Source organism: Hakea prostrata, chromosome 2 (assembly GCF_041222555.1).
Source record: "Hakea prostrata isolate BN-2017 chromosome 2, UWA_Hpros_2, whole genome shotgun sequence".
NCBI classification, from domain to species: Eukaryota; Viridiplantae; Streptophyta; class Magnoliopsida; order Proteales; family Proteaceae; genus Hakea; species Hakea prostrata.
The window spans coordinates 21,202,536-21,216,594 of record NC_142601.1 but is presented as its reverse complement, the minus strand read 5'-3'; the positions used below and the strand labels follow the sequence as shown (position 1 = coordinate 21,216,594).

The following is a 14,059-nucleotide window of genomic DNA, read 5'->3' as shown; positions in this document are numbered from 1 at the left end:
TATCAAATCAATTGTTTGGTCGCAATTTCATTGAGATCTTAATGAACTAATAGCAAAAGTGGCATGTGTTTGTTTGTACAAAAGTGTATCGCACTAGATACCGTGTTTAAACCGTTTTCCTGTACCAATTTAATACCGAAAACGTACTGTACCATTTAAATTTGGTAAGGTACGGTTCTGATTTTTCAATATTCAAAGTTGGTACGTACTGAAACTGTACCAAATTACCAAAACCGTACTGATTAACACCTTGAAGTGTACCTAGAAGAAATATTATAATTTTTACTAAGGGCCTTTTTGGTGTCCACTCCCATTCTCATTTTTCTGACATTTTTCATTCTTTTAATTTGTTTGGTGTCTATTTTAAATTCTATTTTTTGTTTAAAGAATAGAAGGGGGGAAAAAAACCAAAATCCTTGATAAACTTTTTTCTATGATGAATTATGGGTTCAAAAATCATTCTATTAATTTTTACACAAGTCACTTAAAATTCAAATGCAAATTGAGGGTATATTATTAAACATACATTCTTTTTATGAAAATCCTATTGTTTCTCCTTTTTATCACTCCCAAATCCTAAAAGTTCATTCTCAATTTTTACTATCTTTTATTATCAAATTTTATTTTATTCCATAATTTATTTTAAACAAAAGTAACCAAATAATTTTTCATATTTTTACCAAAAATAAATTCTTATATAACTTCTTTTGGATAGACAAAATGGAGAATGTGAATTTATACAAAAAAAAAAAATCTAATTAATGATGAAAATTTTACTTGGCCATGGTACCATGGTATTTTTCCCTTCACATTGTAAGAGTTTTCTATGTTAAAAATGTATTGCATTGTTATATATTCATTTGTTTGGATGCGTTACTGTTATAATACATATTATTTTACATTTAGTTCTTGATGTATATCTCCATTATTCAAAAACAAGCATGACAGTAACCGTTTTTCCCAACAAAATGCAAGCTCTTAAAATGAAAAATACGAATTTACACAAAAAAAAGGAGACTAGATATGAATGAAGGGAAAGAATGAACACGATGGTCGACTACAAGGGAGTATGCAAAGAAAGTTTTTCCCACTGTAATGTTACCTTTTTCCTAAAATTACAAACGTATTCTTTAAGTTTGTAAACTATTACATTTATGCCTGCTAAAATTAGTTCCATTACATCTACCCCGCTTGCACTTCTTATATTTCACATTATATATCAAATGCACCTTTGCTGTTAGAATAATGAGCTTCAAATGATGAATCAGTATATTAATTTTTCAAATTTCCAAACTATCCTCTTTTAGCTTCAAGCTGATTTTGAATTTCAAGGGAAAAGAACAACAGAAAAGGGGAGGGTGAAGAGCAACCATGACTTATTTTTAAATATATCTTCATTTTCTTTTCTTTTTTTTTTTTTTGGTAAAGAATATATCTTCATTTTCCAACTCATGTAAAAAGATTTAGCAAAGATAAATATGTCTTTTTCCGTTCTAAAGTAATGGGATTAGGGACATGTAGACGTTTCTAATATAATAAATTTTAGAGAGTATAAAATTATTCATTTGCAATTCCAGGGGTGTATAAATATTTTTTTTTTTCTTTTCATTTCTTTTTCATAAAGGATTGGAGTACAGTATGAAAACTTATTTGTTAGCTTTAAAGATAGATTTCAGATTTTGGGGTAATGTAATAGTACAAGTAATACCAAGATTGTTCTTGCTTCACACTACCCAAATCCTCTACAGAGGAGAAAGGAATAATCCCTATACAAGAAACAATTCCTATTAACCGTCTTCCTCTGTTCTCCACCAAACAATCCCAGTTGTATCATGGAGGATCCAAACATGCTTGCTGCTGACTGCATTGTCATCTCTTGTTGTTGCCCCTGTTTCATCCTTCAGATCAACTTTCTTCTGCTCAGACTTCCTTGCAAACTGGTGCTAATCTCAAAAAGATTTGCTTTAAAGACAATTGGAAAGAGAAAGAAAGGAGAGAAGACTCGGGGGAGAGATGGAGTTTCATACATATCTAAACTGTTGAGTGTCCAAGGAGATCTTTTGACAGTTAGGACAAGAGGGTTTCCTTTCAATTCCGATCAAAGTTGTGAGCTCACTCTTTCCGAAATTGAGAAGGTTCTGGGAGATTTGTGCCAACAAGGAGAGTTTGCTTTCGGAAGCTTTTGGAGAAGGAATGAGGAATCCAGAAGCTCCTTAGCCAATGTAATTCAGGAAGAATCTGAAAACGTTATACATTACCAAGTTATTGAATTGAATAGTTCCAATGTGTAAGGAGCTTTCACGGGAGGGAACAAACCCAAATCGTTCATAGAATGTCGGCCGCATATACCAAAGATGGGTCCCACAACCCATGGAGGACCAGATTTGTCCCAAGTCTAGATTCTCTATCTTGACGGGTAGAGGATTGTGCTTCCCTTAGAGTCTTTCATCACACATTCAAGAGAAAGTCCATCTCTGAGCATTGATAAAGTGGACCATACCTTGCAACATTATCTTGATATGGTTAAAGATTGTCCTTCCTTCATTCTTTTCCACCATACATTTAAAAGGAGAGTTCACCTTTGACATCGAGGCAAAGTCAAGATTTAATATTGGAGGGATAGATAATGAAACCACATGAAAAGAGGGTCAAGTGTTTTTTACATATTTTAGACATGAAAAGTAAGTCAGTCCCTCAAGGGAAAATTTTAAAAATCAAGGGCAGAAGAGAGGGGGGCAAGTGTTAGTATTTTACACATGAAAAGAGGTCTAGAGGGGTCTTTCTAGGAAAGTTTCAAAAATTCAGGATTAAGGGCAAATATTGGTATTTCACATATAGTAAGAGGAACAAAAGGGTCTATCTATAGGCAAATTTCAAAAATTAGGAGAGAGGGCAGGCCATAGGCCATGGCCACCTTGGCCTAGGATTTGGCCATGGCCTAGGATAGCTCCACTCCGGTCTGAGCATTGATAAAGTGAACTAAAAAAACTCATAGATGAATCCCTCCTAAATATATGGTGGAGAGGTATAGTGGAAAAAATTATAAGTTATATTATATCTAAAACACAAAGTATATTTTTATTGGATTAAAAAACAATAATAAAATAAAAATAAAAATAAAAACACCTTCCCAAGAGTTCATGGCGAAGTCAAAAAGCAAAAAAGAATTTTAACAATCATGAATTGGAAAAATAGTAACTAATAAACCCAATAGAAAAAAGATTAAAATACTCAAAAGAAAAGGAAGAAGATAAAACTTGATAAGAAAAATAAGATCAGTAACCTTTTTGATAAGTTCATGGGGAAGTCTAAAGTAAAAGTAGAAAATAATAATAATAATAATAATAATAATAATAAAATCTAGAGAATCATGAACATAAAAAATGGCTATTGTTTAGAAATAACTTTCAAGTCAAAAAATCGAGTAAAGAATAAAATATTCTTGTCACAGTGAGTCATTAAAAAAATAAAATATTCATATTCCAATTTCCAAAGTCATCATCTAGAACGTAATTTTTAATTCACATGCTTTGGTTTTTAGTCCCACATTGAAAAACTCCCGAGATGTTTGCCTCTTTATAAATCTAAGCTCTACAATCATATATTGCCGAGCTCAGTAACGTGAGCTTGTATCCAAGTGGGGCATTTAGGTGATTGAATGTTGGTTCAACTCTTGTTGGGTTGGGTTGATAGGTGCATCAATTGGTTTGCCCTCTCCAAGTTGGGAGTTGAGCTTTGTAGCTTGGGCGAAGGCCTAGGCTTCATGGTTCCTAAAGTTGAGGGTAATGCACCAGGCTGGCTTCACAGAGCAGTGAGAACCTCTCGCTCTTGATGGTGGAAGGATAACAAATCGACGTACCTTCAGCTCAGGTGCCCCAAGAGATGGTCCCAATCAAACAATCACCTTTTTTTTATACTCAACAATGATATACACCTTTATTAGGTAATAAGTCAATTATATTCTTCTAGCAAATAATTCAAAACATGGAAGTTTTGAATCCATGTCAAGCCTCTGCATCTCTTCTTAATTCATGACATGTAGAAAAAGGCCGCCCCTCTATTTGACCAAATACCTGCTTTTTAGCTACAGATGTTGTGATGATTAATTCCACACTCTGCCTAGCCCTATAACCATGGTTAATTCCATACATCTTCTAAAAGCTTCAAATCGACGCTTGCACCATCAAACATCACAATTGTCATTGGTAAGATATCAAACCCCTCATTTGCAACTGTTATTCCCAATATTGGGCTTGAAGGCTCCTTGTTGTCACGTTTTTCTTCGATAATGTTATGGCCACTCAAGGGCGGAACCAGGATTCAATATTGGAGGGGGGGGAAGAATGGAAGTCCAGATTGGGGAAACATCAATGGTTTTTCACCACACATATTGTGTGGGTCCTTATAAGACCCATTGGGGGTCCCACCTATGAATTATTTTATTATATTAAGAAATAGACTCACATATATTTTGTGGGGCCCACACATATTTGATAAAAATAGGTAAATTATTGATAATGATATTTTTTTTAACAAGATATAGGTAAATAATTCACAAAATTTACCTATATCAGTATAAAAAAAATCAAATAGTTTATCTATTTTGTACTGATGCAAATTTACCTATACCTATTTAGGCTTCAACCCTAAAAAGTTAGATGCAAACCAAATTTTTTTTTTTTTTTTTTTTTTTTTTTTTAAGGTAAGAGATGCAAAACTAATGGTACTTAGTTACCTTATTAACTAAAGACATTTTATTATTTTATTTATAGTATAAAATCAAATAGAAAAAATTGTAAACAAAATAAAGAAACAAAGAATATAAAATCAAATAAAGAATAAAAAAAAAAAAAAAAATGAAAAAAGAGACAATAAATAAATTGAGAAAGAAAAAGTGTATCTAATTGTGGGGAACATCTTTTCCCAAATTTTCTTTAACCCACGCTTATAAAAAGGAAGAATAAATAGGAAAAAAAAAGAGGAGAGAGGAGAGAGGAGAGAGGAGATACGAGAGAATAAATAGGGATTGAGGAGTAAGTTTCTAATTATAAATGACATTTTGAATATCTAATAAGATTTTTTTTTCAAAAATTTCCTTTAATCCACGTTTATAGAAAGAGATGAGAATAAATAGGAAGAAAAGATGAGAGAGAAAAAAGTGGGGAGAATAAATAGGAATTGAGGAGTTAGTTTTTAACTAGAGATGACTTTTATATTCATTATTTTACATTTAAAAATTGTTCTCAATATTGGGGGGCGGCAAATAGTGACATTTCACATGTGAGAAGAGGAAAAAGTGGGAAAATGAAGGAAATTAATATAAAAAATCCAAAAATCCACTGTCTTGATGCCTCCTTGGAATTTCAAAGCCCTCCGGGAGAATCAATAGTGTTGTCGTCGCCAATGCTATTGTTGTACTCTAGCCTTACTGAGTGGGGAAAACACCTCTTTCATTAAAGCTATCCCTTGTTCCTCCTCCATGCCTAATATGGAAACCCTCTTGCCTAAGTTAACACATACTACTAGCTCTTGTAATCCTTCCCTTCCTTCCATCCTAGGTCCTAGTCCTATATGCTCAACCCTACCTAGCTTGTGTACCTCTTTTGCAATAAACAATTTACTAACCTGCTCTACCCCTTACCTCCTTGCTTCATCCAGATCCTACCTCTATCCCTCCAAACCACTTACTTCACCACTCGATCTCCTCACTTGGTCCCCACCACCAACACCCCCCCCCCTCTAACTCAAGAATTATCCAACCTTCTCTCCTTAATGGGCCCCCACCTTCACCCCATTTAAGCCCATCCCTTAAACCCCACAACCACTTTCTTAGGCCTTATCACTAACTACCCACCCTCTTTTAATCCCCCTCCTTCCCTATCACCTTAGCCCACTCCCAGCCTCTAACCCAATGCCAAACATTGTCTCAACCTAAACCAAACCCCGACTATCATAGGTATGATTCCCTCTTAACTGGGCCTAAATCCTCACTCCCTTTTCCCACTTCACCTAAGCCCTTTCTAATCCCTCCAAACAAGCCTATATTTCTCCCTAGACATCTGGCCCACCCTACCCATTCCTACCTTCCCCCTCCCTCAGCCATTCTCTTCTTCCCCTTCATCTACTGTTTTTAACCTCCTCTGATTGTGGGCAACCTATCTTTTAAGTAAAATGGACCTCTCCCCATTGTTCGACAAGGAAAACCTTGGAGGCTTTGTTGTCACACCCCACCTGTCCGTATTAGTTCCGCCAGACAACCTGTGGGTGCGATCCGTCACAGGATCCTCAATTTTATCATCAATAATAAATGCAAGTAATAATAATCATAAGCAATAACAAGTTCGAATCATTAATTAAAAAGGATTATAGGAGTCCAAAATACTCCAAAGAAATGAATAAAAAAGAAGAATGAAAGAAATCAAGTTCCAAAATTTATCGAGTTCAGTCGAAGCAATAAATAAACTAAAGTAGTTTTATTCTAGTAACTCGCTGCTGGGCTATAGCCTTTGCTTCAGTTTTAGCAATATAGGGAATTCTCCAGCTTTGCTACAAAGCCTTCTCAAAATCCCGAGCGATCTGTCGTCACTGGGTGCTATAAGCACATTCCATCCATCTACAGGAGGTTTCATGACATGCATCTCTGTCTCCCATTGACGATACCACATTCTCTTCATAGGAGTTGCTCCAATCATACGGAACCTCACCTGATTAGGTAAACCCATCTATATAATATAATGTAACGTACAAAGAAAAGGAATGAGTTCTGACAAACTCAGTAAGGAAAACACTTCTCACATGCATATCGACAACATATCCAAGTAAGCATATATGTAATGAATGTTATGCAAATATATGAATGCATCTAGAATCTAACTATGCATATATGTAATGAATATAGCCTTTGCTTCAATTTTAACAATATAGGGAGTTCATCAGCTTTGCTCCAAAGACTTCTCAAATTGCTGAGCGATCTGTCTCCTTCTGTCGTTAATGAGTGCTATAAGCGCACTCCATCCATCCGTAGGAAGTTTCATGACATACATCTCCCTCTCCCACTGATGGTACCATATTCTCTTCACAGGAGTTGCTTTAGTCATACGGAACCTCTCTTGATTCGGTAAACCCATCTGTATAATATAATATAATGTAACATACAAAAAAAAGGAATGAGTTCGGATGAACTCAGTAAGGAAAAGACTTCTCACACACATATCGATAATAGATCAAAGTAAGCATATATGTAATGAATGTTATTTGCCATATATGTAATGAATGTTATGCAAATATATGAATGCATCTAGAATCTAACTATGCAAGTCTCTACATGGTTGACATGCTTTAAGATATAACACCAGCCCTCCTCTGGGTAGGTCTAGTCACTCTGATCCAACACAGATTGGTTACCTCTTTTAGGATCCTGAGTAAAGGGTTGATGAGGACGTGAGAGCTTCCCGTTTACTATTTGCAGATGACCAATAGGGTTGATGAGTCAGTAATCCGGGATTACGCTGACTCTAATGTTAAGGATACCGGAAAGGATCGCCTGGGGCGAGGAATGGACGTATCTAGATCTGAGTTGATACAACTGAGTAGATGACTTGCATTGGGCTAGGCTTTACCGCGACATGCGCCAATACTTATACCAAATGGTGATGTGAGAGAGCGGTGACCGAATCCCCTACCATGGTTTTAGAGGACTTTACCCAATTACCACGGCAGTCCCAAGATACGGAATTGGTTGAGGGAGAGTGACTGACGACCCAAAGAAGTATGGTGCTATGGCTTAAAGCATGTCTACTATAGAGACTAGCATTCCTAGAGTTAGAATCATATTTGCATCATATGTCTCATATCACATTGCATTATGTTATGATCTGTATTTGTATGATTTTAAATTATGGAATAACTGCCTTGCTGAGTTCTTTTGAATTCATTCCTTTCGTGCAAATTTTGTTTGATTTTCCCGCAGGTATTGAAGACTTTGATGGCACACTCTACGTGACGGACTTGAATTCCTCATACTACCCTCCGAGTGGTAGCTACGGTGAAGATCAATGTTATGGTGCCGAAGAGGATTATTCTACGTTCCAGGGTTAGCCCCACTATTGTGAGGGAAAGACCGTCTTTGGGCTTTCTTCGTCCACACCTATGAATTGACAATCATTAGGATAGAAGAAACCCTTATCTAGTGCCCCATTTCCCTAGATTATTGTTGAACACTTTGGATATGTAATTAACTTTCTTGGAATTCCTTTTTAAACATGGATTGTAACTTAACTTGATTTTACTATCTTTCCGCTGCTTTGAGAGAGTGACTTTTACTCATTTTTTCATTCTCATGATTACAGTTATACACTTGATATTATATATTTCCGTACTCTGATTAGTTGATCTTATCTTATTCTTAATATCTATTATTTGTTGATTTTACCTTGATTATTATTGTTCATGATTGTGTTATCGCGTATGTGGGAGGCATGGTCCCTCGATTCTTGATCCTTGGACTGTGGATCACATTTCCGGGTATGCCAGATAGGGTACCGGCTGGCTGGATGTGACAGATTGGTATCAGAGCCCAAGATCAAGTGGAACCCTGACCACAAAAACAATGACGGAACATTCTGAGTCACGGATCCAAAAGTGACTCAAGTGCTCTTAGAGGTGAATAATAGATAACTCGGGCTAGCAACCAAATTAATGAAGCACAAATTGAATTTTGAATAAGATACAATAATATAAACAAAATAACTGAACTTCATTAATCACATAAGAGAGTTTTACAAGTCTGAAAAGAAATACATCTAAGAAAGCATAAAAGGAAACTCCTAGTACTATCTCTCTAGGTGATCGACTTCGACGATCTGTCTGATCTCTCCTAGATCTGAACTCCTCCTCCAGTCGTGCAAACCTCTCACCTAGGGTGCACATGTATAACTCCATCCTCCTCTGTCCAGCCTCTATAGCCTTCTGACGAGCCTCGATCCTCTCAAGTATGGAATGAATCGATGACTGATGAGAAGCCACACCTGGAGCCTCAGAAGTTGTGTGAGATGGACCTCCGACCTCAGAGAATCGTGGAGTAGGAATCTCCTCGTGCCTCAGAATCTCATTCTGATCCTGATCATCATCATCCCCATGCTCATCATTGTCCTCATCACAACTATCATCACCATCATCATCGTCGGTATCCTCATCCTCTGAGTCATCATCCTCTGATGCCTCATCGATGTCATCCTCATCCTCTGATCTGGCGGCATCATGGAGCCCCATCTTTCTAATCAACCATGAGCCGATGTCCTCACCTATGTCTCGGCCTTGAATCACTGATGTATCCTCCAAGTCCACATCAAAGTGCTCAAAAATACAAGTCAAGAGTCAATCGAAAGCCAAGTTCCTGCCCCAGGAAACTCAATCCGATCAATCATGACGTTCTGCATGATGTATGCTAAGTCTATCTACAGTCCAGTGTACATGCTGTAGATAACCAATGCCTCCATCGCCGACACCTTGCTGTGGTGCCTTGCCTTCGGAAGGATGTTTCACTCGACGATGCGACCGATAACCCGAGCTGAAGGACGCATCACGGTACCACTCCGGGGCATATAGCAGTTAATGTCATCCCATAGAGTCATGGATACCTCGTATGTCTCATATGGAAGAAGAGCCTCAGTGATGTATGTACCGGCGGGAATTCACCAACGGGAATGTCGTACAATCGGGACATCCAAGATGCGAGCCAGTGTCCTAGTAGTGAAACTGATCTCCCTGCCCCCAACCATAGAGTCCATGATGATCCTAGAACCATCTCGTGGGTCATCCTCGATACGGTATGTCAGGTTACTATAGAAGTACCTGACGAGATCTGGATAGACCGGATATGCCGTAGTGTACAAATGAAGCCAATCCATAGCCTCCAGTCTCTTTCGTATGTGAAACATCTCTAGGTCATCCACAACAACCAACCGTCCATGCTCGATCGGTATGTCATGGAAGTAGTACTCATGTAGAAACTCAGCCATGGGAGTGGTGAAATGCTCCTCGTCCGTAACCTCCGACCGGGGAACGTGTCCTCGACCTCTATCAGCCCATCACCCTCCTCTAGGCATAGTGGATCTGTTGAAACAAAGAAAGAATTTCATTTGGATTAGTCCCAGTGTGTAATTGCTAAATGAAGGGCATTTTCGTAAATTTTTGACCTTGGTAAAATTTCGAATCGATCATTCTAACATGTGCATAAGACCTGGATAAACATGCTGGAACACTTTGTTTGGTGAAAATCCATCATTTTGGCATCTTCAAAGTGAAAATTCAGCAAGTAGGAGAGAGAAAATCCCTCTTTGGGCTTGCGTTTAGGAAATTTTGAAAATTGGAATTTGACCAAACGGAAAGTGGGAACACCTTTCCCATAGTGAATCAGTCATGTAGAAATTTGTTTCATGTTAAAATTCATTTTGGTTTGAAAATGGAACAAGTTTTTGTAAAGTTGGATTTTTGTGAGATGAATAGTGATTTTGGAACCAAAGTGTGTGCAATCTTGTGTTTTAAGCTTAATCTTGCTTGGAAACTAATGGGAACATGTTTCTAAACACCCCTATGCATGATCCTAACCATTAGCAACAAGCATTGTTCAGTTTTTAAGAGAAACACATCAATGGTAAATGAAAGTTTCAAGAAAAGAGAAGAAGAAAGAGAGTTTACTTGTATAGATGATCAAAGGAGACTTGCAAGTGTTGATGGAGCCTTGAATCAAGCCTTGGAATCCTTAGAAACCCTAGAGAGTCGTTTTCCCCAGAGCCAAACTCGAAATGGTAGTGTGAGAAATGAAAACGAAAATGAAATGAGAAGTGGGCCCTTTAAATCTGATTTTTCGTGCAGAATCATTTTGGTCGATACCATCGATCAAGGAGCATCGACCAAAATAGGTCATTTTGCTGCCTTGGGCTGTTTTGGGAAAATTTTGATTTGTGAATTGATTTCCTTGGATTTTGACCAATGTTGACTTATTTGCTTACTATGTTGATAGTTCTAACCATGATTTGAGTATCCTAATCTTTGATCAAGTTGTTTTGACATATTTGAATTTTGGTGTCCTTATCTTTGATTCTTGCAAAATGGTCCTACTTAGAAATCGTTTCGTTGGGTCTGATAGCGCCGGAAAGGAGGAACCACCTGCTGGAGGCTCTGACCAGCAAACGCAGGAAGATAGCCACACCACGAATGGCATTCCTGGTGCCCCCGATATCGGAAGTTTTAGAGATATCGCCAGCGTCATGACCAACATGATGCAACAGCAAGCTGCCTAATTTAACCAGATGATGGCTGGTTTAGCTACCCTTCACAATGAGAACTGTGCCGGAGTTGGGACTTCTAGTGCCGCAACCCCTCTTGTGGAAAGATTCATCGGGACACCCCACACCCGTTTGATGGAAAGTTTCCTAAAGTTACAAGTGCCTTCTTTCACTGGAGTAACAAAGGACACTCTCTTTTCAAACAAGTGGCTTCGAGAATTGGAGAAAGCCTTTAGACATTTGCAATGTTCGATGCTCGAGAAAGTGTTGTTTGCGAGAGCGAAGCTTCAGCATGAAGTTGATGCATGGTGGACCTCTACCAGGCCCATCCTCGAGAATCTTAATGCCGGTGTTGTCTCCTCGGAGAAGTTTAAGGAAGCATTTTGCAAGAACTACTTTCCAGAAGCCGTAAAAGATGCCAAGGAGGCCGAGTTCATGGCTTTAGTGCAAGGTCCCTTGTCTGTGCTTGAGTATCGGCAAAAATTTGAAGAACTTTTGTTCTTCCCCCCAAATCCATAAGTCCGATGATGCTAAGGCGAAAAAGTTTTTCAAGGGTTTGCGGCATTCCATTAAGGCATACCTCACAGTCTTGCCTCTGAAGGGTTATGCTCAGGTTGTCCAAAACTCAAAGAAGCTCGAAGAAAATGAGAAGGAAAATGCTCGAGTTCAGAGACCCTGGCAAGCTAGGCCCCCTGGCTTTGTAGATCGCATTGATTGGCGCTTTGCTAGACCTGCTCCTTACCCTGCTCCTGCCTTTCAGCCGAGGAATTTTGGCCAGAGTTCTAGTTCTTTTCCTGTGGGCCATCATGGTCAATCCAGTGGAGTCAGACCTTCGAGAGTTACACATCCACCTAGACCTGGGATGGTGAATCCTAGGCCTACATTTCAGAGACTTCCCCCTATTGCAGCTCTTGTTGGACAGAGAGATTCCACCTTGCTTCCTCTGCAAGCAGACAGGCCATTATGCCCGCTTTTGCCCAAAGAAACCAGCCCAACCTTATGCTCCAGTCATGAAGAGTGCTCCTGTTCCTGCCCCTGCCCCTTCCTCTGGGCGAGTATTCAGCATATCTGGTGCTGAACATGATCCTTGCCATGATGTTGTCACAGGTACATTGTTGGTTGCTTCTTTTCCAGCATTTGTTTTGTTTGATACGGGTGCATCCCATTCATTAATATCATCTACTTTTGCTTTGAAGACTAACCTGACACCTCGGTGTTTATCTAGTTGTTTGTCAATTAGTACCCCTGTTGGGTCTGCTGTTAAACTAGATAAAGTGTTAGAAGATTGTCCTGTATTAATTTGTCGAAAGAACCTGAAGGCAAATCTAGTGTTGTTTGACATGAGAGATTTTGATGTGATCTTGGGAATCGATTGGTTGACATTCTATAATGCCATAATCTTGTGCTCTTCAAAGAAGATCCAGTTTCGAGTGGAAGAGAATTTAGTTTTCGAGTTCAAGGAGAGAAGGGAAGAATTAGCAAGAAGACCTTGACCGCTTTAATGCAATTCCATGCTTTAGTGGAAAGTGCTTCACCTGGAAGCAAGGTCAAAGAAGGGAAGAGAGTTGAAGAAGTCAGAGTTGCTTGGTGATTTTGCTAATGTATTTCCAGATGACTTGTCAGGATTGCCCCCTGATAAGGAAATTGAGTTTTCCATAGGCTTAACTCCTGGAGCGGCTCCGGTATCTAAAGCTCCGTACAGAATGGCACCTACCGAACTAGAAGCGTTGCAAACACAATTGAATAAGTTCTTAGAGAGAGGTTTTGTGCAGCCAAGTGTATCGCCTTGGGAGCTCCAGTCTTGTTTGTAAAGAAGGATGGTAGCATGCGTCTGTGCATTGATTACCGGGAGTTGAACAAGCTGACGATAAAGAATAGATACCCGCTGCCCCGGATTGATGATCTTTTCGATCAGTTGAAAGGAGCGGCTGTATTCTCAAAGATTGATTTGAGATCGGGATATCATCAGTTGAAAGTGAAGTCAAGTGATATCTGTAAGACGACGTTTAGAACAAGGTATGGACATTATGAATTTAGAGTTATGCCTTTCGGCTTAACTAATGCTCCTGCCGTGTTCATGGACCTCATGAACCGAGTATTTCATGATGTCCTCGATAAATTTGTAATCGTTTTCATTGACGACATCTTGATCTACTCAATGAATGAGAAAGAGCATGCGAAGCACCTGAACTTCACATTGCAAAGGTTGAGAGAAAAGAAACTCTATGCTAAGTTTAGCAAGTGTGACTTTTGGCTCTCAAGGGTAGTATTTCTCGGCCCTGTTATTTTAGCATAAGGTATTTGTGTGGATCCTGAGAAGGTGCAAACAGTTGCTGATTGGGAAAGACCGAAGACCGTAACTGAGATAAGAAGTTTCCTTGGATTGGCGGGATACTATAGAAGATTTATTGAAAACTTTTCTAGGTTGGCTGCTCCTATGACTAAGCTAACTAGAAAAGAAGAGAAGTTTGTGTGGACCAAAGCTTGCGAGAAGAATTTCAAAGAGCTAAAGGTTAGATTGACAAGCGCTCCGGTTTTGACTATACCTGATAGTTCCGGTGGATTGACAGTCTACACTGATGCTTCCAAGATCGGTTTGGGTTGCGTGTTGATGCAACATGGTAAGGTAGTGGCATATGCCTCTCGGCAATTGAAAGATTACGAGCGGAACTACCCCACTCATGACTTAGAGCTTGCCGCCGTTGTCTTTGCTTTGAAGATTTGGAGACTTTACCTGTACGGTGAGAAGATCGCCATCTTCACGGATCATA

General features: G+C 38.8%; 1 non-coding gene across 1 annotated transcript; it reads left to right on the top strand.

The window, feature by feature from the left end:
* The first annotated feature begins 3,606 nt into the window (after positions 1-3,606).
* Positions 3,607-3,908, top strand: LOC149024024 (signal recognition particle RNA). Its single transcript, XR_016171966.1, has one exon.
* The last annotated feature ends 10,151 nt before the right edge of the window (positions 3,909-14,059 follow it).